The sequence below is a fragment of the Pan paniscus genome, chromosome 2 (genome assembly GCF_029289425.2).
Source record: "Pan paniscus chromosome 2, NHGRI_mPanPan1-v2.0_pri, whole genome shotgun sequence".
NCBI classification, from domain to species: domain Eukaryota; kingdom Metazoa; phylum Chordata; class Mammalia; order Primates; family Hominidae; genus Pan; species Pan paniscus.
The window spans coordinates 192,388,912-192,414,980 of record NC_085926.1 but is presented as its reverse complement, the minus strand read 5'-3'; the positions used below and the strand labels follow the sequence as shown (position 1 = coordinate 192,414,980).

The following is a 26,069-nucleotide window of genomic DNA, read 5'->3' as shown; positions in this document are numbered from 1 at the left end:
GAGGCAACATGCCAGGTGGGAGATGGAGGGGACATGCCAGGTGAGAGATGAGGGGGCATGCCAGGTGAGAGATGAGGGGGCATGCCAGGTGAGAGATGGAGGGGGCATGCCAGGTGAGAGATGAGGGGGCATGCCAGGTGAGAGAGGGAGGGGGCATGCCAGGTGAGAGATGAGGGGGCATGCCAGGTGAGAGCTGGAGGGGGCATGCCAGGTGAGAGATGAGGGGGCATGCCAGGTGAGAGATGAGGCAACATGCCAGGTGAGAGATGGAGGGGACATGCCAGGTGAGAGATGAGGGGGCATGCCAGGTGAGAGATGAGGGGGCATGCCAGGTGAGAGATGAGGCAACATGCCAGGTGAGAGATGGAGGGGACATGCCAGGTGAGAGATGAGGGGGCATGCCAGGTGAGAGATGAGGGGGCATGCCAGGTGAGAGATGAGGGGGCATGCCAGGTGAGAGATGGAGGAGGCATGCCAGGTGAGAGATGAGGGGGCATGCCAGGTGAGAGATGGAGGAGGCATGCCAGGTGAGAGATGGAGGAGGCATGCCAGGTGAGAGATGAGGGGGCATGCCAGGTGAGAGATGGAGGGGGCATGCCAGGTGAGAGATGAGGGGGCATGCCAGGTGAGAGAGGGAGGGGGCATGCCAGGTGAGAGATGAGGGGTCATGCCAGGTGAGAGCTGGAGGGGGCATGCCAGGTGAGAGATGGAGGGGGCATGCCAGGTGAGAGATGAGGGGGCATGCCAGGTGAGAGATGAGGGGGCATGCCAGGTGAGAGCTGGAGGGGGCATGCCAGGTGAGAGATGGAGGGGGCATGCCAGGTGAGAGATGAGGGGGCATGCCAGGTGAGAGATGAGGGGACATGCCAGGTGAGAGATGAGGGGGCATGCCAGGTGAGAGATGGAGGGGGCATGCCAGGTGAGAGATGAGGGGGCATGCCAGGTGAGAGATGAGGGGGCATGCCAGGTGAGAGATGAGGGGGCATGCCAGGTGAGAGCTGGAGGGGGCATGCCACGTGAGAGATGAGGGGGCATGCCAGGTGAGAGATGAGGGGGCATGGCAGGTGAGAGCTGGAGGGGGCATGCCAGGTGAGAGATGGAGGAGGCATGCCAGGTGAGAGATGGAGGGGGCATGCCAGGTGAGAGATGAGGGGGCATGCCAGGTGAGAGATGAGGGGGCATGCCAGGTGAGAGATGGAGGAGGCATGCCAGGTGAGAGATGAGGGGGCATGCCAGGTGAGAGATGGAGGAGGCATGCCAGGTGAGAGATGGAGGAGGCATGCCAGGTGAGAGATGAGGGGGCATGCCAGGTGAGAGATGGAGGGGGCATGCCAGGTGAGAGATGAGGGGGCATGCCAGGTGAGAGAGGGAGGGGGCATGCCAGGTGAGAGATGAGGGGTCATGCCAGGTGAGAGCTGGAGGGGGCATGCCAGGTGAGAGATGGAGGGGGCATGCCAGGTGAGAGATGAGGGGGCATGCCAGGTGAGAGATGAGGGGGCATGCCAGGTGAGAGCTGGAGGGGGCATGCCAGGTGAGAGATGGAGGGGGCATGCCAGGTGAGAGATGAGGGGGCATGCCAGGTGAGAGATGAGGGGACATGCCAGGTGAGAGATGAGGGGGCATGCCAGGTGAGAGATGGAGGGGGCATGCCAGGTGAGAGATGAGGGGGCATGCCAGGTGAGAGATGAGGGTGCATGCCAGGTGAGAGATGAGGGGGCATGCCAGGTGAGAGCTGGAGGGGGCATGCCACGTGAGAGATGAGGGGGCATGCCAGGTGAGAGATGAGGGGGCATGCCAGGTGAGAGCTGGAGGGGGCATGCCAGGTGAGAGATGGAGGAGGCATGCCAGGTGAGAGATGGAGGGGGCATGCCAGGTGAGAGATGAGGGGACATGCCAGGTGAGAGATGAGGGAGCATGCCAGGTGAGAGATGGAGGAGGCATGCCAGGTGAGAGATGGGTCATGCCAGGTGAGAGATGAGGGGACATGCCAGGTGAGAGATGAGGGGGCATGCCAGGTGAGAGATGGAGTGGGCGTGCGAGGTGAGAGATGAGGGGTCATGCCAGGTGAGAGATGAGGGGGCATGCCAGGTGAGAGATGGAGGGGGCGTGTGAGGTGAGAGATGAGGGGGCATGCATTATTCTAGTGGCAGTGAAGATGGAGCGATGGGGAAGGATTTGAAATGGACTTGGTGTTGGATTGCATGGGGTGGTGAAGGAGAGGGAGGTGTAAAGAATGACTGCCAGGTTTTGGGCTTCAGCAGTTGTTTGGGTGACAGCGTCTTTGCTAAGGTCAGGAGGCCCAGGAGAGAGGAGCTGGTTTGGGGAAGAAAGGCAAGAGTTAAGTTTGGGATAAGTGAACTTATCTGGCACCAGTGAAACCCCATGTGAAAATGATAGGGAGGAATGGCCAAGGGACTCTGAGGAGTGGCCTGGGCTGCAGGCATATGGTTGACATTTTTTTTGAGACAGAGTCTTGCTCTGTCATCCAGGCTGGAGTACAATGGTGCCATCTCAGCTCACTGCGCCCCTGCCTCCTGGGTTCAAGTGATTCTCCTGCCTCAGCCTCCCAAGTAGCTGGGATTACAGGCGCACGCCACCACGTCTGGCTAATTTTTGTATGTTTAGTGGAGATGGGGTTTCACCATGTTGACCAGGCTGGTCTCAAACTCCCGACCTCAGGTGATCCGCCCGCCTCGGCCTCCCAAATTGCTGGGATTAAAGGCGTGAGCCACCACGCCCAGCCTCAGTTGACAGTTATTAATGTACATGCAGATGACAGCTATAGCCATAGTAGATGAGGCCACCAGGGGAGGGCATGTGGATCAGTCCTCTTATCTTTTTTGGGGGACCCAGACACCTTTGAGAAGCTGCTAAAAGCTCCACTTCTTCCTTTAAAAGTATTTGCATCCAAGTTTAAGGAGCTTATAGATCCCTCTGAAGCCCGTCCACAACTCTTGTAAGGTCAAGAGATGTCAAATTAAAAACAAACAAACAAACAAAAACACAACAAACCTTGTGTAGACACAGGAATGGATCCTGGGTTGAGCCTTGGGGAACAGCAACATTTAGAGAAGGACAGAGGAAGCACCTGCGGAGGCTGAGACGGAGTAGACAAAGAGAAACAGGGAGGAGGAATTCCAAAATAGAGTGTGTTATCAAAACTAACAGCGAAGTGTCTCAAGGATAGGAGATGCATGCTGCTGAGAGAACTAGAAAGATAAGGCCTGCAAAGTGTCCTCCGGATTTGGCAACAGTAATATTTTGGGGAGGCCTAGCCCCTGGAGTTGGCCTAACAGTGGTCATTTTGTGGAGAGCTAGCTCTGTTAGGAGGAGGCTTTGCCTCTCTGGAGTGGGAAAATAGATCCTGGGGCCAATGTAGGATGATGCGCAGATTTGCGGGTGGGAAGATGAGGATTTTTCCTCTTGATGGTGTATGTTTTCTTAGTGAAATAGGAGGTAAGGGGACAGTGAGAGGGAAGGGCATGCAAAGATGGGGGTTTTGAGGATGGAGAAGATGCAAAATAGCCTTTCTGAGAAGTGACGTCAGACCTTACTAGTATGACTGTTACCTCCATGCAGCTGCAATCAGGGTTGGTGCTTACAGTGAGTAGGATCAGAGGGGGGAAGCAGTGCGCTTGGACCCAGAATCATCATGACTTGAGAACCAGTAAGCCTTCCAGGACTTCTCCAGACTGTTCCACTCCCTTTCTCTCGCCTATCTTGGGTTTCTCCTTTTTTCTTGCACCTTCTTTTCCCTCAACCCATAAACATGCTCAAGCCTTTCCTGGTGACTCAGCACTTCCTCTAAAGCCAGTGTCCAAATTCCTTTTTTCACCATTCTCAAAACATCTGTAACAGAAAAGTTTTTGGAATATCCAACTGCTTTTCTCTTTTTCCTATAGCTTTCCCTTGCCTGGCTGCATGTTGCCTTACTTTGGCTGCACCTCGAATTCTGGGGCTCTTTGTGATCTTTTAAAAGCCCGAACGCATTGACAGGTTCATGCTGGGTAGCTTGGAGGTATACAGTGCAGCCAGAAGCCTAGGGAAACTCTTAGGATTTTAAATGGAGTGCATTGTAGTTCACTCTGAAGGCTGAATTTGTCTAACAATTCAGGCTGGAAAGGATGGATGCCAGTGGGAACCACCGTAGGAATTTTTTTTTTTAGATGGAGTTTTGCTCTTCTTGGCTAGAGTGGAGTGCAATGGCGCAATCTCAGCCCACTGCAACCTCCATCTCCCAGGTTCAAGCGATTCTCCTGCCTCAGCCTCCCAAGTAGCTGGGATTACAGGCATGTGCCACCACGTCCAGCTAATTTTGTATTTTTAGTAGAGATGAGGTTTCACCATGTTGGTCAGGCTGGTCTTGAACTCCTGACCTCGTGTGATCCACCAGCCTCGGCCTCCCAAAGTGCTGGGATTACAGGCATGAGCCACTGCGCCCAGCCCACCATAGGAATTTGAGGCTTATTAAGGAGGTGAAATAGATAGGACTTGGTGATTGGGTAAGGCAGAGGGCTGAATTAAGAATGACTCACTCATTCCCAACTTTCTAATTCTGATGACTATGGAGATGGTGGTGCCAACAGCTGAGGGAGGGGCAGCTATGAAAGCAGAGAATGAGTTCAGTTTTGGAAATGTCCAGTTTGGGGTGTCTGTGATATCTAGCTAGAGCTGCCTGGCAGGCAATTGGATATTTGGTTCTAAATTTTGTGGAAGGGGTCTGGGTTGGAAATTGCTAATTTGGGAGCTGCATCCATGAGGATGCAGGCAATCCCAGAAGAATGAGTGAAGTGAGCAAAGTTGTTGGCTTAGAGTGGAATCCTGAATTTAAGGTGCAGATTCACAAGTAGATGTTACCAAGGAGGCAGAGGCTTTACTTACCTTCATGTGATAATCGAGAGGGTTCACTCTTCTGAAACCAAGGTAGTAGAGAGATTCCAGAAGGTGAGAGTCATCCCAAGGTGTCAAATGTAGCAGAAAGAACCAGAGAGATAAGGCCTGAGGAATGCCTGCAAGGTTTGGCAAAATGAAAGTCATGAGTTACTCTTGCCTGAGCAAGGTGAAGGGTTAGAGTTGGGGAGGAGAAGCCAGAATGCCAAGTGTTGAGAAATGAGGAAGCAGAGGCAGCCAGGGAAGACCATTGTTTGAGGTCCGCATGAAACACTTGGAAGCTAGTTGGAGGGGGCACTTCAGGAGGAGGTTGGCTTGATAATTTTGTTTTTAGGACTTGGAGAGGCCAGCCTGTTTAAAGGCTGAGAGGAAGCAGCAAGGCAAGGAAGCCTGGGAGGTGGGGGAGGAGGATTTTAGGGCCAGACCCCACCCAGACCGCTTTCTTGTGGTTTGCCCAACACTACCACACCCCTTATCTCATTTAATCATTTCAACAGCACGAGGTTTGAAACAAACGGTGAGGTATGAAACAAAACGGTGAGGCCAGGGATTGGGAAGAGAAAGCTGTGGTTCCATCTCGGTCCAGCGTGCTGTCCACGCCAAGAGGCGGGCAGAAATGCCAGCCTCACACAATCTAGGGGACCAGGGGTGGCTGTGGCGCCCTCCTGCCCGCAGGAGGTGTTATCAGTGTCGCGGACTCTGGCGGTGTGCTGCCCCTGGTGAGATGTCATCACGTGCGTGGACCAGGGGTGGCGGCCCTGGTAAGTGTCCAGGGACTAAGGGCTCCCTGCTCTCCAGGTGTGGTGGACGGGGTCCGCGTGCATGCCGTCCTCTTCTCTAAGACGCTAAGGCGGCTGAGTTCTGTAAGTAGCGGCAAGAAGAACAGTCACGGAGCAGGCCGGGCACAAAGGGCGCAGGCCAGGTGGCCCCAGGCGGAAAGATGGCCGCAGCCAGAGGCTGCAGGTGGCCGGGCGCGCTCCCTGCGCGCGTCGCGGAGAGGACGCAGCGAAAATCAAACCCGCGATTTGGAAATCCGGCTGCGGCCCTACCCCGAGATAAGTCTTCTGCGGAGGGAAGTATTTAATTTGCATCCAGGACGGTCGGAAGAGGCGCCTTCCCGTCGGAGGCGAGGCGCGGGCGCGTGGGAGCTTTCTCGTGTGCGCTCCTCCCTGTCCTCCGCCTGCGGCCGGGGCGCAGAGTCCGTGGTCATATGAGAATGACAGTTTTTTGTCTGTTTGTTTTGGCGGGGGCGAGGGTGGCTAAAGGAATGAAAGAGCCTTGCATTAGGAGCTGGGCTCTGGTTTCCTCTCCACCATTCTAGCACAAGCTTCCTCCATGACCATGACTCTGGGCAACGTCTGTCTAGTCACTGAGCCTCAGTTTCCCTGTTCATAAAATGGGAGATTGGACTATGATGTTGTCATAGCCCAAAGGGGATGAAGCGGGATTTGCCGTCCCATTTCATCCCACCGGAAAAGCCGCCCTCCATTAGCCACCCCGGCCTGACACCCAGCGTTTTTGGACGGCCTCGCCTCCCCTTACCTGCCTCTTTCTTTCTTTTGCCCGTTCGAGGGTGGCAAAGCCGATGGGTGGGCGGGGCCTATAAATCGCCCCGCCCCGCCCCTTCCCCGCCTCCTGACGTCGCCCGCGCCCCTCCGCCCTCCGCGCGGGGAATGAAGCCGCCACGTGACCTCACATCCGGCGCGGGAGTCCTGAGCCCGCGCGCGCTCCCCCGCCTGCCTGCCGGCTTTACCCGCAGCGTGATCGGGCGCCGCCGCGGAGGGGAGGGGGGTTCTCTACGTCGCTGGCGGCGGGGGGGCCGTTTCGGAGTGCAGACCGCCCCCCTCCCCTGCCCACCTCCCGCCGCCCTCCCTCGTTCTCGCCCTGCCGGCTGCACGCCGCCGCCGCGGGCGCGGAGGAGGAGGAGAGCGCGGACGTCCCAGGGCCGGCCCGGCCCCGCCGCGGCGCCTCCTTCCCTCACCCTGAGCCGCAGCGCGCGGCGCCGGCCGAGGGCGATGGGGCTGGGCTGAGGCGAGGCGGCGGCGGCGACAGCGGCGGCCGGGTCCCCCGCGGCCCCTGGGGCTGGTCCGGCCGCGAGGGAGGCCGCGGAGGAGGCGGCGCGGCGGCGGCCAGTGAGCGGCCCCGGTGAGCGGGGCGAGGGGCGGGTGGGCGGCGGCGCCGGGGGAGGTCGAGGAGGCGAATGGTGGTGTCGGGGCGGCGGGTACCGGGCGAGGTCGCGGCCAGCCTTCTCGGGCCGGAGTTGGGCATCGCGGGGACGGGGAGTGTCGGGGACAGGTGAGGCCAGGGCAGGAGCCCACGCGGTGGGTGCGAAGGCCTGGGGGGGACGCGCCGCCTGCCGGGGGCGAGCGTGGGGGCCGGGCGCCTGGTGGTTGGTAGTCAGACCTTTCGGAAAGTCCTGTGGGAGGTGGAGGTCCCGTGGGCAGAGGCGGTAGGGGTGCTGGCAGGGCCCTCGATGGGTCCGTGCGGGACCCTGGCTCGTCCTCAGCCGTGGAGTATGGAGCTGCTTGCCATCTCCGCATTTCACAGATAAAAGGAGTGAGTCCCGTGGAGGAAAAGTGACTTCTGACTTGCCTGAGGCCTCCCACTCGGACTCTGTGGCAGTGAGGACTAGAAAAACCCAGGGCCCTTTCCCCTCGCAGTGCTCTCGTGGCCACTCTCGCTATGGCCTTTCTGTCTCTCCATTCCCTTCACAGAGTCAGGTTCTGGTGGAAGTATGACCTCTGGCTTTTTTGGGGGGGTGAGGGGTAGGGGTGAAGGGGGAGGGAGTCGGGTTGGGATCGGCAGGAACTCAGCTGGGGGCTTCCCGGTGTGGAAAAAGCTTTGTGACAGGTGTTTATTGTTTCCTCTTCCCATAGATCTGACAGACATCCCTGAATCTTGGTGTTTGGACATAGGAGGTATGAATCACTCACATAATTAGCCGCTTTTAATCATCAGTGTCTTAGAGCTATATTTAGTGGTTATATTAGTGCAAAATGAATGGGTATGGAGTCGTACACCTAGAAACAGACTTGTGTTCCTCTATACGATTCTAACTAAATGAGTAGAACATACCTGGGTATGTCATGGCTACTTTAGATCTGTGAGGCAGGAAGTTAGAATTTAAAGAATCTAAGAAATGCAGGGACTTGAAAGATTATTGCAAAATAAAGCCTTTAAAAAGTTTCGTTGTTAAAATGAAAGTGTTTCGATTTGATTCCTTTGAAGGGTGAGTACATAATGAACAGTGCTCTATCTTTGGTTAGAGCTCAGCCTCTTTACCAAGGCACATGTATTAATTTTGTTTCACTGGAATATATGTGGCATTATTTTCTCTAGAGGTTTGTTGCTTTGCTTAATAGACTACAGTTGCCAAAAATCAATGTGTGTGGGCATCTCATCCTGGTTTGCAACCCCTTTAAGGCAAATCAGTGCTTGGAAGTTGTTCGAAGTAGTAAACCTATTATTAATGATTGTTGTAGAACATAACTTTTGCTAGTATCTTTGATTTGCATTATCCTACCATTAGATCAGGCAGAGAGTGAAATAATTGAGATTTTGAGCCTTGTTAGAACAACAATGCCTGGCTTTGGTCAGGGGATTGGGTAGGAAAAGTGACACTATTTGGTTGCTTTAAATTTTTTTTTTTTTTTTTGAGATGGCATCTTGCTCTGTTGCCCAGGCTGGAGTGCAGTGGTGTGAACTCGGCTCACTGTAACTTCTGCCTCCTGGGTTTCAGCGATTCTCCTGCCGCAGCCTCCTAAGTAGCTGGGATTTCAGGTGTGCGCCACCACGCCCAGCTAATTTTTTGTATTTTTAGTAGAGACAGGGTTTCACCATGTTGGCCAGGCTGGTCTCGAACTACTGACTTCAGGTGATCTTCCTGCCTAGGCCTCCCAAAGTGCTGGTATTACAGGCGCGAGCCACCGAGCTTGGCGGTTGATACTTACATAGTTAGTTTAGGTCACCAAATATACAACACACAGAATCCGCTTTGGATAAACCACATTATCAAGCTCATTTTGAAATCCTATTTCTGTCTTCAAGATTTTCGAAATTATAAACCACTTTTTTGTCATTCACAAGTATAAAGTTCTTATTTCCAACATCACTGAGACTGAGAAAAAAGACAGAATAAAGACAAAGTTCCATAGGGCGTCCCCATCACTGCTTATTCTCACTGAGTTTGACCATTGAGTAGGTTGTATATCTATAGTAATATGATCTAGTGCCTATGTCCTAAGATTACTATTTATCTTAGGAATAAAGCATATTCATATTCTAAAACCTCATATTCACAGTAGTTACAAAACCACCACGTTATACAAGCATAGTTTGATTCAATATATGGGATGGAAGAAGGAAAGAAACCATTATGTGCCAGGAAAAGTGCTCCTTTCTTTACATATGGTCTCAACTAATCCTCAACACTTTCAGGTAACAATATTCTTCTTTGTTAAAAAAAAAATTAAAGAAGTTAAGCAGCTTACAGTATAAGCGACTTTGAAGACAGACAGAAACCTAGCTCTGTGTTAATGTGCTTAACACAGAGGTTTCTGTCTCTGGGTTTATAAGGTTAGTTGTATGTGACTAGGCAACATAACATCTCTGGACCTCAGATTCTGGTGATAAATCAGATATGTCATCTTAATAGGTGTCACACACTAGATCACCTTCTTTTAGCACACAACTGTGAACTGTTTTGACTGTTTTCTTTGATAGGTGATAAGCTGCCAACTCCTATTCCATTTATCATCCATTCAAATATAGCTCAGTTTAACTCTTAGATATGTTGTACTCATCCTTTTCTCCCTTCTCTCTCCCTCCTTAGAATCATATTTCTTATTTTTTAAAGTTTTAAAAACATTTTTTAATACTGCTTCTTGCAGAACAGGGCTGCTCGATAGGCAGTGTGCCTGGAGTAGCCAGAAGAAATTAGAAATTAAATTTCTTCTTGGTGTTACCTCTGAATGTATTCTGAATATGCCATATCTCATCTGGATCCAAGAGGTAGCTGATGGGATTTAGCCTTGGTTTTGGAACATAGTTTTTGTGAAAATGAAGCTAATCGGCCTATGGAGAGAGTAAATCTGTAGTCGTCAAAACCATGTTGAGTTTTTTTTGAGATAGGGTCTTGCTCTGTCTCCTAGGCTGGAGTGCAGTGGTTCTGTCATGGCTCACTGCAGCCTTGACCTTCTGGGCTCAAGCAATCCTCCCACCTCAGCTTCCAGAGTAGCTGGGACCACAGGTGTGCACCATCACACCCAGCTAATTTTTTTTTTTTTTTGTAGAGGTGGGTTTTCACCGTGTTGCCCAGGCTGGTCTCAAACTCCTGAACTGAAGCAGTCCGCCTGCCTTGGCCTCCCAAAGTGTTAGGGTTACAGGCATTTATCACTGCACCCCGTCCTTTTTTCTTTTTTTTTCCCCCCAGAGAAAGAGTCTCGCTCTCTCACTCAGGCTAGAGTGTAGTGGCATGATCATGGCTCACTGCAGCCTTGAGTTCCTGGGCTCAGGCGACCTTCCTGCCTCAGCAACAAGGGTAGTTGGGACAACGGGTGTGTGCCATCATGTCTGGCTAATTTAAAAAAAAAATTTTTTTTTTTTTTGTGACGGAGTCTTGTACTGTCATCCTGGCTGGAGTGCAGAGGCACGATCTCCACTCACTGCAACTTCCGCCTCCTGGGTTCAAGCGATTCTCCTGCCTCAGCTTTCCAAGTAGCTGGGATTACAGGTGCCCACCACCATGCCTGGCTAATTTTTTGTATCTTTAGTAGAGACTGGGTTTCACCATGTTGACCAGTCTGATCTTGAACTCCTGACCTTGTGATCCGCCCGCCTCGGCCTTCCAGACTGCTGGGATTACAGGCGTGATCCACCACGCCCGGCCTTTAAAATTTTTTTGTAGAGATGAGTATCTGGGTTTGTAGCCCAGGCTTGTCTCAGAACTCCTGGCCTCAAGTGATCCTCCTGCCTCAGCCTCCCAAAGTGTAGGAATTACAGACATGAGCCACCTTGCCCAGCCAAAACCATGTTCTAATTAACCACTTAAGTTCAAATAGCACGCAAGAAGCAAGGAAATTGTTAGGTTCTCGTTTGAGTTTTGTTGAACATCATATTTTGAGAGTAGAGAAGTAAGAGAGGCTCAGATTTCTGGCACATAATTTTAATTAAGATTTAGGTTTAAAAAAATGAAAAAGTTCTGGGCTCAAATTAATCTGGAGAAAAGTAGATATTTGTAAGGTAGAAGAAGGTCCTACAGTTAATCAGTTATCACTAGATAACTAGTGATTATAAAAGGAGTTAAAACCATTTGTGTTAGTAGGTTATGCACAGTGACTCATGCTTGAAATCCCAGTGCTTTGGGAGGCCAAGGCAGGAGGATGGCTTGAGGCCAGGAGTTTGAGACCAGCCTGACTGACAAAGCAAGACTTTGTCTTAAAACAACCAAAAATAATTTGTATTAATCAGGTTAAAAATAGAGGTAAAATGAGATGACATGAGTAAATGGTAATTGGAAAAAGTGATCACTGTTACGATAGTTTAAAAAATGACTTTATGGTAATCAGTAAGAAGGGAGAAAAACGGAATAAAGGAGAGAACTGTCCAAATAAGTGTCTGACACTGAGGAAGGTTGTTTGAGGCTGGTGATTGCTGAAAAGTTTCCATGAAATGATTCTCTAGAGGGAACTAAGCCAATACCATATCTGTTAACATCTTAGACCCACAGGGCCGTATTGGAGCCTTTGCTAGAGTCTGAGATGGTAAAACATTAACTCGAATAGTAAACGTCAAGACCGCAAAATTAATCTGTTAATCAGAATTTTGTCTTTTTTGTTGATTCTTACACTTACTCCCTGTGGATCTTGGTTTTAAATGATCAATTGACACTCAGAGACTAGTTAGATAAGAAATTAAATTTCCAGAAAAAGTCACTTAAGTATGTAAAGTAGAATTTCCTAATTATGTGGTCTGGAAATTGCTGATGTCTACAGAATCTTTCTCAAGTTTGAAGTAAAAATACTTGTAACTGATGTTGGGTGGTAAGGTGAAAGATGGTTCTAGCTCAGTGAGTTTTTCTTATTTTTTTTCACAAAGGAGTTGAACATTGAAATAAAGAGGTGTGAGACTGGAAAATAATGCGGAGAGATCATGGATTATTTAGATTAGTTCCTTTTTAGAGAAGCGGAAAGTGAAGTAAGTGACAGCATAAAGGATCCTTTATGGTCTAACCCCAGATCCTTTCTCTAGCTTGGGTGTTCCTTTCACCCTTGCTTTAATTTTGTACTCTGTAGTAATGGCGCATCTCAAAACTTTTGCATTTTTTCTTCCAGTGAGAGCCAACTTTTAAGGGTTGCCTTTGCTTGCTTGACAGACTTCTTGAAACAAACTATTTTTAGTTTGTTTAAAATGAGTCATGGAATTGCTCCCACATATGTGTCTAAGGGTGGTTTCTTCATAGCATCCCTGTTGCTCTGTTTTTTTTTTTTCCATTTGTGAAATAGGATGAAATATATTTTAGTTATTTATTTTGATATAAAAGACAAGTGTTTTGGGTCCTGATTTTTTTCTGATTGATCTAAAGAGCTGAATAAAGTGCAATCACTGCTCATGGGGCCTTTGGGCCTAAATTCTCAGATAAAAATCCTGTGTAGTCAAAATTACCCTTGGAAAAAGTCTTTTAAAAAGGCACCAGTTTGAAAACTGGTTGGAAACTGACATTCCGTCTTTCAATTCCAGTGTCCAGTTTTTCCTGTAGTTTTAGAGAGGTCCCTTTTTTGGTGAGCTGGAATCCTCACCAGCTGTGTGAGACCGTTTTGACAGGTGAATGGGTCTTAGATTGACTGAGCATAGCAGATTTATAGTCTTCATTTCATGCTCACTCTGGGACAGGGATGTAAAGGAAGGCATACTATCATCATTATTCAAATTATTTTTCTCTGTTGCTTCCCCCCAGAGTGTAAGTAGTTGAATTGGTTTTAATTAAGTGCATATATGATGTGACTCCACAGTGTGAATAATGGAGAAATAACTTAGGTATTTATGAACATCTGCTATCTCCCTAAGGTTATGCCACAAAAAGATCTAGTATAATTAAAAGGCTAGGTAATAAAGTTGAGAATATTAGGAGATTATTGGTACTTTCTATCATTCTGAGGGGATACTCAACTACTTGGAGTGTTTTTGTTTTGTTTTTTTAAAGAATAAATTTATTCCTTACTGCTAGCAAGATCTGCATTGTTTTAAAAGAGCGATGTAAATTATTAATGGATTCCATGAAATTTAAAGTATCTGAACTTAAATATTACTCTGGGGATAGCACAGTAAGAAAACATGAGTATGTAAAAACATGATGGTGGCTAAAAACTTAACAGTCTTATGTCCTGGGAGAGGGCATGGTGTATTGGATAAAAATGTGGGCTTCAGAGCCATAGTGATTTTGAATTACAGCTCTGTCACATACCAGTCTTGTAGTCTGGGTTAAGTAAGTCACTGAACCTCTGAGAGCTTTTTTATTTGCCAGATAGAGGTATGATAAAGGGTACCTTAGAGAATTGTAAGGATAAGAGTCTGAGTGAAGGGTAACTTATTATTTGTTAACTTAGTAACATTGAAGATATTCAAAACAAGTCAGATGTGTGTGTGGGGTGTGATTGATGATTGCTCTTTGTTTTTTTGTTAACTGGAACAGCAGGCAATAATGTTATATTCAGGCTTTTTATGTCCAAAACAATCTATGATTTTGTATCTTTAGTAGCAACATCCTCAAAAGCTCAAGATGTTAACCTCATGTATCTCTGATATACATTTTATGTATATTTTAGTTTTTCTCTTTGTGTCTCTGTTGTGTTTGCAGTCTGTTTTCTCTCCCATCTTGTTACTGTTACCAATGTCTCTGTCTCTGACCACCTAATAAAATTTAAAACTATCTGTAATTGTATTTATTTTATAGGACTTTATATGCATTATTTTCATTTAAAAATTCTGATTAGTCAAATATTTCTACTTTTTTTTTAAAGAAGACTTTGAATTATATTTCAATTTTGTGACCTTTAGATTTCTTTAAACATGGAATCCTAGTCACTGGTTCCTTATAGACCAAAGATTTTTCTTTTTTTTAAATTTTATTTTATTTTACTTTATTTTTTTAGACCAAAGATTTTTCATTCATCTCTAGATCATGCCTTAGCTTCTTAAGTCACCAGTTTTCTAAGCTCATTTACAATTTTCTTCTGTAGTTTCCTTGTTTCTCCTTTTTTTAATGTTTATGTTTCTAATTTTCCTAAGCACAAAAGATAGAAACCTATTTAATGCTAATTATAATAAGTAGATTAGTATATTAAGTAAAATGTAAAGTACAATAGGCAAATGACATAATTTTGTCTGTAGCACTTACTTGAAAGACTAGACTAACCTAGCACACGCTTAATTGAAATATTTAATGGGTCTTTTTGATATGAAAATGTACTTTTCATAATTGTCAGCACTGCCTTAGAGTTAGTTGAAGAATAATTTTAAGCTAACCCATGGTTTTCTGTTCAGTGTTTGATGAAGAGAATAGAATAAGCTCATTAATTTAGTCAGATTCAGAAGCATCTTAAAGAGTACCCCCCGCCCCAATCCTTTCTCATCTCTGGTGCGGCCCATAGTGACTCACCATTCTTCATGTTCCCTTAATAGTTGCGGCAATGATAAGTTATTGTAGTGTATAAGAGTTGTGATTTTATAGGTAGCAAGGAACGGGGCTTGGTTAGGGCCTCTTGGTTATGCCCTTAGGACTGTGTTGGTACTTCTAACTATTTAATAGTGTTTTAGTTCCTGTACATGCCAAGCACAGGGCTGGATGCTGGGGAGACATCGATGAATGAGTTCTTCTCTCTTACACATACACAGCCCAGCAGGTGAACACTGTGCTGTTGCATTGCACAAGTCCAGAGGATACCATTCACGTTGTATTCTTCAGGAATATGGCTCCTTGGCCTGGCCTAGGATCTCTTTCAGGTGACAAAAGTTCAGAATCTCCATCACCTACAAGATAATCTGTATTGTTTATCATGTCTAGCAAGACCCTTCCTTATAATCTGATCCTGTCCTATCCTTCTAAACCTCCATTTGTAATTATTCCTCAAAGGCTATCACCCTGTGCACCAGTCAGTTTAAATAACTTGTTTTCCTGGCATGTTTTAGGATCTCTCACTATAGTACCTCTGCATGTAGCAGTTCCCCTGCTTGGGTTTCATCTCTCTATTTTCTCCCTAACATTTTTCCTCTTACTGCTTGTTTGCTTGATCAAGTTTACATCCTTCTGGTCTTAGATCAAGAGATAGTTCTTTTCTGAAGTCTTTTCTGTTCTTGGTTCTCCTCTCTTTCTCCCTGGTGCCCTTGGTCACCATCTTGTTTGATATTTGTTTGCTTACTTGTTTGTCTAGCCTACTAGATGTGGTTCCTTAAGGTTAGAGATTTAATCTTGGAACCTCCAGCATTTAGACCACTAGTTGGCGCGTGGTAGGCAATACCATTCTAACAAATGAGTTTTTATGAAATCAAATTGGCAATAAACCAGAATGATTATTGCTAGAATGCTAATTTAATATTTACAGATTTATTTGAAAAATTAGGATACTTGACAACATCTTGGTTTTCTGATTTAATTTACCTTTTTCTAGTCAAGCAGTAGTTTGGGGTTAGATTTCAGGGAACTGCTTGGCTAGAGTGAAGACACTGTTTTAAGTTCATTGGTGAACATGTTGGTGAGAACTTTCTGTCTGCTGAAGAATTAACCATAAGTGGTCTCAAACTAAAACAAATACACAGAGGTATTCAACCCAAGAAGAATGGATGATCTGTAGGATGGTAGTGTCTGCCGCAGCTCTGTCTCTACCTGTAGCACTCACTGCAGCTAATCTGTAGGAGTGGATGAAGTGAGGTGGAAACACTTCTGGGGGGCCCAGTCAGGAAGAGACTCCTAGACTCTTCTGGGCCAGTCTTTCTGTGCGATAGAGTGTCCACTCCCCATATCCTCTCCATACTTCTTTTAAAATTTTGTTTCTTAGTGATTCATCTTAGGTTAACAGCTATGAGAAGCTGTCACTAATTTATGTGTTAACTTCTGAACAGAAGGATCCTGATTAAGAGGAAGAGGAAGGGTTGATCTGAAGAACATAGTGCTGTGGTGGAGGTTGTGTAGAGTTCCATGAGGTCACTAAGGGACCTGGGAACACAGGATATTGGGAGAGCTGGGAAAGGGGAATAGGGATGAGATGCAGGAGCATGCCAAAGACAAAATTACTTTGTTGTCAAATTTTGCCTGGAAAAAGAAGAGGGATTCCACCCCTTCTTCACCCAGTCTTGCCCTGTCTCCTTTATTCAGCTGCACTGCTGGATGCTTGCCTGGTTCCCAGCCTTTAAGGTTTTTAGTCTGTAAGTTCAGCGTTGTTGGAAAAGTGCTCTGATACCTGCAGAGGTGGGAGAAAGGTGGGGGCAGTGCTCTGCTGGGAGATGGAAGGGACGATCAAAGCTTAGTAGCTTGAGCTGGTCCTGGAAGAGCAAGTAGGAGCTCTGTAGCCAGACTAAGAGAAGGGCATTCTTGGCAGAAGGAATATTCTATATAAAGAAGTGGAGTCAGGGAACAGTAGGGCTCTTTGAAGAACTACAGATTGTGTTCTAAATGAATGACATGTAAGGTTTGTAAGGGACGAGTGATAACCACTGATGAATGGCAGATGGTGTTGACAACTAGGCGGGGCCAGAGTCTGTAGGATCTTACATGTCTTGCAATCAGTTTTGACTTTGACCTTGGAACCCAGTTGAGGCTCCCTTCCGCCCCAGTTCCTCATGGCAGGGAAATACATCATGTTGTGCGTTGTAAGACTCCAAAACTTTGCTAGTGAGAGGCCTGCTTAATATTATTTTATCTAGTTCAATTTAATTGTTTTGAAAAACAACAACAACAACAACTTACTTTGAAGGTACTCTTTTACCAGTTTGGGAATTGCTACTACAGACAATGGGAAGCTACTGAAATTTTATGTAGAGAGAGAAATGGTCATATCTGGCTGCATACAGACTTGAATGAGGGAGACGAGGGCTCAGGACCTGAATCAAGGCAAAGCTGATGGAGATAGGCATGGTGAGGTGGATTTGAGAAAGGTAGTCATAAGATGAGTGGCCGGTTGGATATAGGTGTGAGATAGGAAGAGTTCGAAGGTGACTTCTAAATTCCTGGCTTGGCTTTTTAGGCAACTCATACTCATTAAAGGAGTAGGGGGAATTGGTGGTGGCTGCGTGGTGGGGCAGATTTTTTGGAAGAAAAAGAAAATGAACCTATTGAGTGTTAGCTGTCTGCAAACATGTAGTTGAATCTGTGGGTCTGAAGCACATGAGAAATCAGTGCTGAAAATGTGAATTGGTAGTTGCCATCGTGATGGTCCAGTAGTGCCACCCCTGATGAGATTGTTACAAAGAGAAGAGCCTGAGGAATATTAATAATTAAGAAGTGGGCAGAGGAAATGGAGGCTTGGTAACCTGGCTACCTGCCCAGCAACCCAGGCTAGTGTAATGTGAACTGCAGCTCAGCAGAGTTGTAAGAGGTAAAATGGGCATTTGTGGGCTATCTTAGGAATCTAGACACTATTTTCCTTATGGAGAAATGTATTTCAAGTACATGTGGAGTAAGAATTGGTTTTTAAATGAATTTTGTTCCTTGAAAGATGGTGCTGCCTACGTGTCATTCCTTAAATTTGTTGGTAAGGCTTTTTGATGTAAAATCACCCCATGCTTGACTTTCTGGTGAAAATGAAAAATACTAATCTTGGTTAAGTGAAGATGATTTTTTCCTGGTTTTGAAAGGCAGTATTCTGGTAAGTAAGAGTAGATAATGCCCATCAAAGTGTTGTGTAAACTAAATATTCCCATACAGGCGTCACTATTGTGGTTGTTGTAGTGCCTAAATACATTGATTGTGGGGGGTGTGTGTGTGCGTGTGTGTGTGTATGTGGTTTTTTTAAAATCCTGGATAGTGGCATACAGGACAATCATAGGAGGTTAGAAAGTTAACATTTTTATGATGGTTGTGCCGTGAATAAGGTGATTAACTTCTTCAATAGCAACTTATATTACTGTATTTTTGAAATATTTGTTGAATGTAAATGTTACGGCCTTTGTATTGTCTATGCTGGGTTAGCATGGGTAGGTTTCAGATTAGACAAAGGACTCAAGTAGAAAAACCCAAATTCATGTAACTTAAAGTTGACCCAAGTACCTATGAGTTACATTTATACATTTGCAGGATTTTACTTTTTGTACAGAATAGCTTCCTAGTGATTTTGTGCTTCTTTGTGGTGGGATTTTCAAATCAGAATCTGGAAGAGTGAAATATGAATCATTCTGTAGTGTATGTAGATCATGAGGAAAACTAATTTTGCTTTGTTTCAAATTGTACAGTAATTCTGAAGTGAACCATACAGAAGTAATGAAAAAAATTATTTTTAGGTTTGCTATCAGTAAGAAAAAACAAACATTTCTGAGGTTTATATGTTTTGAACACACCGAAGACTTGGAAGTATAACCTCTGGAAAATTTTCTTCCACTCTTCTTTTTTTCTTCTCTACTCTTCCCTATTCCTGTATTATTCCCTAGCCTCCCCTTTTTCTCATCCTAGCTTTTCCTCTCCACCGTGCTGCGCTATTTCAGTATCTTTCTATGCAGAACGTTACTTTTTGTTGTATTATGCAACTACAGTGTAATCTTTTTGAATACTTTAATTAGTAATTTAAACTCAACATAGTCTTAGCAACAGTGCACGTTACTTAGCTGGCATGGCCATAGTCTGAGCGGTGTGGCCAGTGTGAAGCGTGAGTGTGCAGTGAGCACCGCATCACAGCAGCCACTTGCCGGCAGCAGCTGTAAGGTTGTATGTAAGCAGTGTCTTGATTTTAGCTATGGTCAAATGAGAATTCATGAATGTTTAAATTTCAGAGACCATCTTTAATTTGATGACTGAAATGTCAGCAGTTATTTGAGATTTTTATTAATAGCATTACAGTTTCAAATGAATAGTTGTTAATTTGCATTATAATGGAAGACATTAATTTACATATTACTCAACAAAAACTTTACCTTAACTCTGAACTACAAAGTATAATTTTTAGTTTGGGGGAATTAGGCTTATTTATCATTTGGTTTGTTTACACAAGCTGTTATTGAAACTCTTGATTTGTCAATTTCTATTATATTAAGTGCCCATGCCACACGATTTCTTTTCTGCTTATTTTAACATACTCCTATTTCCAGCTGCTTGGGAGGCCAAGGTGGGAGGATCCCTTGAGCCCAGGTGTTTGAGACCAGCCTGGCAAGATGAAGAGACCTCATCTTTATGGGGGAATTGGGGGAATTAGTTAGGTGTGGTGGCTCAGGCCTGCAGCCCCTTCCTGCTCAAGGGAGCATCCCTTGAGCTCAGGAGTTGAGGTTGTGGTCAGCTGTGACGGTGCCACTGTCTTCCAGCCTGGGTGACAGAGTGAGACCCCATCTCTTAAAAAAACCCGAAAAACTCTTTTATTTGTTCTAACTAGGTGTTTTTGCTTTTAAATACCCACTGTCACCCCCCAAAGGAAAGAAAGCACAAAACTTTTATACTCTACTTCATAAATCTAAAGATGCAGAGGAATTTGAAGAAACCGTTAATGGTAGCCTCTGCCTTGCAATACAAGATGATGTTAACAGTTTGGTGTGTATCTTACACCTTTCTGTTTGGTCTTTTAAAAACACATATCCACAGAGTTATTTGGTTGCTATAAAAATAGTGTATTAGACATATTCCTTTTTTCCTGTTTTTATATATTACATAGCTCTATCTTGGTCTCTACACATAGATTTAACTCATTCTCCTTAATTCCATAAATTATTCATCTATTCTTCTATTGATGGACGTTCAGGTGGGTTCTAGGTTTTTCCCCCTGCTGCAAACAGTGCTGCAATATACATGTTTTGTTCCTATGTACCTATATATGTATTTGTCATAGATTTTAAAAACTGGGATTGTTGGATCAAAGTGTATAGGTTTTAAATTTAAATATCTTCTGAGATCAGATGAGATTGGCACGTTCAAGGTGGTATGGCCGTAGACAAAATTTAAGTATCTTGTCAATTGGTTTTTTAAAAAGGTAGGACAGATTCACTCCTAAGACCAATATATAAGGTTGCTCCTTGTCAGGTTTTTTTTTTTTTTTCCACCAATTTAATGGGCAAATAATGTCTTACCATATAATTTTATACTTTAAATACATCGTCTTGTTCTGTAATAGGTTCATTTGCTCTTTGTTATTGTTCTCTGCCTTGCTTTACAACTTTGCAAGATTCCTAAATTCTACTTTCAGACTAGAATGTACAGGGAGTATTAATATAGCTGTCTCTCTCCGCCCCATTATCATTTGTTTTGTGTTTTATTGCGTACATTAATTTTTTGTTGAGACACATGAACGCAGGGCATCTTTTAAAAAGGCAATTCTGCTTTCCATGTCACGATCTCCACTGGTACTAAAATATATAATTTCTCATTAAAATTTCAACTTTTATTTTAGATTCAGGGAATACCTGTGCAGGTTTGTTACATGGATCATATTGTGTGATGCTAAGATTTGGGGTATGATTAATCCCATCAACCAGGTAGTAAGCAGAGTACCCAATAGGTACCCTTGCCCCACCCTTTCCTTCATCTAGTCATCGCCAGTGTCCATTGTTCCCCATCTTTATGTCCATGTATATCCAATGTTTAGATCCCACTTACAAGTGAGAACATATAGTATTTGGTTTTCTGTTTCTGCATTAATTCGAATGCTAAAATAATGGCCTCCAGCTGCATCCGTGTTACTGTAAAAGACATAATTTTATTATTTTTTATGGCTGCATAGTATTCCATAGTGTATGTGTGCCACATTTTCTTTATGCAATCCACTGTTGGTGGACACCTAGGTTGATTCCATGTCTTTGCTATTGTGAATAGTGCTGTGATGAACATATGAGTGCATGTGTCTTTTTTGTAGAACGATTTATTTTCCTTTGGATATATACCTAGTAATGGGATTGCTTGGTCGAATAGTAGTTCTGTTTTTAGTTCTTTGAGATAATTTCTCATCTTTAATCATTCTTGATCACTTCAGATAACTGCAGCAGTTCTATTTATTAAGTCTTGTTGTAACTCAGCCTTTTTTCGTTACTAATGTTGGAACATCCCCTAGTGGTGAAAGAGTGTACCAGCAGGCCATGTACAAAGGCTATGCTTGTGTAGCTCAAAACCTTTTTGGTTGATATTGTAGAAATTATTGTATCTCCCTTATTTTAGTGGAGAAGAAGTTGAGACCAGCGTGAAGGAACTTGCATCATAGTTCATGTTGAATTAATTGTTATTTAAGGAAAAGTTAAGGTTGACTGTGTTTTTTTTTTTTTTGGCTACTGTGCAACAAAACTTTTATTAACATTTTGAACAGGTTCAGCTACTACTGAAACTGGTCATTTCTAAATTTAAATTGGGGCAAATGGCTACGGTGCAGAGTTAATGCCGTCATTGGGCACTGCGAAAAGGAGACTGAAGAACTGACAGCCATTCCTCAGATGGCGTCGAGGTGCAGGGTTGACTCTGGATGTTGTAATCAGAAAGAGTGTTGGTTGCCTGCAGCAATCAGCTGGTTGCCTGCAGAAATGAGCCTCTTCTGGTCAGGGGACATACTTTTTTACTCTGAATCTTGGCCTTTACATTCTCAGTGGTGTCACTGGGCTCCTTCTCCAGGCTGAAGGTCAGGGTCTTCACAAAGATTTGCATTTTGTTGTTAAGTGAAGTCAAAGATACTGCAAATTGCTAGTCACCTCCAGCCACCTGAAGGCCACTACACTGTTGCTCGACAAAGCCAGCCACTGAATCTAAAGTTGACTCTTGTGCTCTTTTCATTTATGTTTGTTTGTTTTGGGGATGAAGTTGTAAATCCTACTGTTGTAATGTAGTAAAGAACCTGGCATAAGATGCACACTTAATACTTAGATGAATTAGTTTGATAAAAATAATTTAGGGCTGGGCTTGGTAACTCACGCCTGTAATCCCGGCACTTTGGGAGGCTGAGGTGGGCAGATTGCTTGAGTCCAGGAGTTTGAGACCATCCTGGGCAATATAGTGAAACCCCATCTCTATAAAAGCACAACAGATTTGCTGGGCGTGATGGTACACACCTGTGGTCCCAGCTACTCAGGAGGCTGAGGCAAGAGAATTGCTTGAACCCGGAAGGCAGAGGTTGCAGTGAGCTAAGATTGTGCCACTGCATTCCAGCCTGGGAGACAGAGCAAGATGCTGTCTCAAATTTTCTTTTTCTTTTCTTTTCTTTTCTTTTTTTTTCTTTTTTTTAGAATTTGTTGCTACTTAACGCTGTATTATAGGCACATGCTTTTTCAGCTGGGCCAAAATGTAGAGGAGATAGAAATAAATCTAATTAATAGAAGTATACTTGTTAAAGGTGCTTTCAGAATGACAACTTTCTCTTGCCTGGGGTAAGATGCAGGCAAAGAGAATGGTCTGATAGAGCACCATGACGTGCTTCAAAGGTTCCTACAAGTTTGGAACTCAGGGTTGGCCATGCATTGTAGAATTAGAAGTTTAGGCATATATTCAATCAACTATTCAGTCTTCCTTCTGGAAGGCATTCAAAAGGCACTAATGTCTCTTCCTCACTCCCACCCAGCCCAGAGGTAGCCATTGTCACCAATTTATTGATGTATTCGCCTTTTTGATTATCTCAGGAGTAGGTGCCAGTTTTCTCTCTAAGCCATTTTACTTCTGCCAGTTTTGAATATTCAGTCTGGGACTTATCACTGTTTCCTATTGCCTGCCGCAGCATTTTTCATCGTAGATAGTAGTAATGTTTTGAAATCTATCTAGCAATCATAAGAGTCTTAAAATTCTTAACCTTTGAATGTGGAATTTTAAAAAGTTACTTACTTTTTAACAATTTAGGGGAAAGTATGAAAGTTTTAAGAACAGAGTAGCTTGAATAATTGAAATAGAAAATCTCTCAGTGACGTAAGTGGACATTTTGAGAATGCAAACTGTTTTATTACATTGCATATAAATGATATTTTGCACTTTTTTTTTTTTATAAAGAGAGAGTAAAATGCACGTATCATTTGTCAGTCCAAAGGTAACATCCCCCTTTTTGCCAAGTGCTATACAATTAGACAAAACTCTGTAGGATTTCTCTGAATAAAAGGGTTGATTTTGTTTTTTAAATAGCGTATATGATAAAAGCGATAAAGTACCTATGCAAGAATTAATGGTATAGTGTAGGCTAAACTCTTCTTCATATTGATCCTAATACAGGTAATTATGTTATCTTTCCTAATTATAGCTTATTTTGTTATAGCTATCACATTGTTTTGTAACATACAAAAAAGTATAATTATACAAAGACTCCACTTTACAAATGTAAATACAGTCTTGGTTTGGTGTATATTGGATACAATGGTCTTCCTTAAGCCTAAACACAGAAACAAAAGCATATTATAAGAGAAAGTCCAAGATGGGAAGTGATAAAGTGGGTATTGAGTAGAGCTTTGTTAAAATTTAGCTGGTATCCTTGTAAAATTTCCATGTATTCATTAAATTATATTATGTCATTCTTATTTTTAGGAGCTGACTTGAAGTTTTAAGTTTTGCCCTCATAAAGAATTGTCACAATTTGGTTATTACAGTTGGATGATTCTGATTTTTAAAAAATTCTTTTTGTATATATTTGTATAGGTATTAAAATTGAAATTGTTCAGTGACTAAAGTTAAGGCTTTGAACGTATTGGGGCATATTTTATTTCAACAGCAAAAAGTAGAACTGATTTTGAACTGTACAAGGTTATCTTCTCAGTTACTGTAAATTTTACAAGTTTGAGAATAAAATAATATTTAGAATGCTAGCTGTGCTGTTTATATTTCAAGATCATTAAAGCACTCTTGGCTTGTGTGGTCTTTAAAGATGGGTTTATCAAATCTTTATTTAACATTGGTAGGTATGTGTAATTCTCAGAAAAAAAATCTAGGACTGCAAAACAAAGCGGGATAATTCCTTCTCTCATTCAACAATACAAGGTGTCACAGAAATCTCAGTGAAGTTTTAATTTTTAAAACTCCAGAATTATATATGTTATAAACTTAAACACCATTGAGAAATTCAGTTACTTGAATTTCTTTTATACTTATTTATTTTTGTGAGTTTTTTTTTCTTTTTTGAGACAGAGTCTCACTCTGTTCCCAAGCCGGAGTGCAGTGGTGTGATCTCTGCTCATTGCAACCCTCCGCCTCCTGGGTTCAAGCAATTCTCCTGCCTCAGCCTCTCCCTAGTAACTAGGATTACAGATGTGCACCACCGCACCTGCCTAATTTTTGTATTTTTAGTAGAGATGGGGTTTCACCATGTTGGCTGGACTGGTCTTGAACTCCTGGCCTCATGTGATCCTCCTGCCTTGGCCTCTCAAAGTGCTGGGATTATAGGCGTGAGCCACTGCACCCAGCTGTGAATTTTGAATGATGCGCTTTTTTTTTTGGTGTCTGTGTGTGATGGAGTCTTGCTCTGTCATGCTGGCTGGAGTGCAGTGGCGCAGTCTTGGCTTACTGCAACCTCCACCTCCAGATTCAAACGATTCTCCTGCCTCAGCCTCCTAAGTAGCCAGGATTACAGGCGCATGCTACCTTGCCCGGCTCATTTTTGTATTTTTAGTAGAGATGGGGTTTCACCATGCTGACCACGCTGGTCTCAAACTCCTGACCTCAGGCATTCCACCCGCCTCGGTGAATAATGCATTTTTAATTTTAGTTTTTTACTTCAGTACTGCTGAAGATGTCAAATACTGACTGAAGGAAAAAATTAAATTAAAAATGTATTATTCAAAATTGCTTTGCTTGAACTTTTACTTGATTACAGGTCATTATTTAAATCACTTCGTGAAATTACCTACTTTGGAATTGTAGGCATGTACATAGACTATCCTTAAAAAAATTCAACACTCTCCACACTCACTATTATAATATTGTTACAGCTCTTGAGAAACTCAGGTTTGAAGCAAAGATGTCTTTGAGGTTTGGAGATTTCTGTGTCTGAAAACAACTGATCTTGTTTTAAGGAAAGAAATCTGACTAACTTTTAGCATGGTATAGGATAAATAGTATACTTTAATTGTTCGTAGTAATTACATAATGTGAAAAAATAAGTAAACTTTCAAAAATTAGCATATTTAATTTAGTGAGTTTTTTTTCCCAGTAGCTTCACTTTGTCTCATACTGTTTTTTTTTTTTTTTTCAACTCACACAGCAAATCAAGTTTATTATAAATTCAAGGAAGGGTTTGGTTAAGCACAATAGCCTATAAGCTCCTTGCTATTTAGATAACATCAAGACTCAGGCATGCACTGTGGAATTGGAACTTCGGTGAGCTAACTAGCTAGGATTTATTCAAATAATAGGAGCTCTACGAGTGACAGATGGCAGAAGGGCACATCTTCTGAAAACTTACTAAAAATTGGTGAATTACAAAATTCTGAATTTTAATACCTTAATCATTTTGAAAGCAGTTCAGACAGAACCGAAACAGAAATATTTGGCATAAAATTCCAAATTTTTATGCTTAGTTTTATTTTTATTATTAAAAGCCAGCTTTTGAAAGCTGTGCAAATATCAGGAATTGGGAAGAATGATGATATAGTGCTATTGGTAAGAAAAATTTCTTCAATTTGTTTTCTCTGATATCGAATTTGACTTGGTTAAAAAACGTGTGCTCCAGCAGTCCGGAAAAGTTATACTTCTGTAAGTAATGGGTTTATCAATTTGGTATTACTGCTTCAAATGTCTGATTAGATATATAGTAGAATTGTATTTAATATGTATTTTTATCTTGATAAGCAGTGTATTTTAGATATGTTTATGTGGTTTTTTATCCTCTCAGTCATTGAAATAATCAGGGCTTTTACTTATGTACATTTAAAATTTAAATATGTTTTTAACATACATATGTTCTAAATGTAAGAGCTGTTGGAGTTGTCACATTGGAGTTGACTAAAAGTTTATGTGAAAAGTGAATTCTTGGGTAATTTCCTTGGAGGTGTATAATATATTCAAAGTGAATAATTAATTGGAGGTTTTTAGAGCAACTTTTTATTTG

General features: G+C 43.6%; 1 protein-coding gene across 8 annotated transcripts in view; it reads left to right on the top strand.

Annotated features, from left to right (window-relative positions):
• The window catches only part of ATP13A3 (ATPase 13A3), a 100,074-nt gene that overhangs the window by 9,735 nt on the left and 64,270 nt on the right, over positions 1 to 26,069 (top strand). For 3 of the 8 annotated variants that reach the window (XM_034957920.3, XM_055110998.2, XM_034957917.3), the window contains exons 1-2: positions 6,902 to 7,035; positions 7,767 to 7,808. The gene's annotated coding sequence lies outside the window, so the exon portion shown is untranslated. Of the gene's footprint in view, positions 1 to 6,901; positions 7,036 to 7,100; positions 7,186 to 7,766; positions 7,809 to 7,909; positions 25,715 to 26,069 lie in introns of those variants that run through there. The other 5 variants (XM_055110997.2, XM_055110996.2, XM_034957918.3 and 2 more) reach the window with 4 other exon arrangements.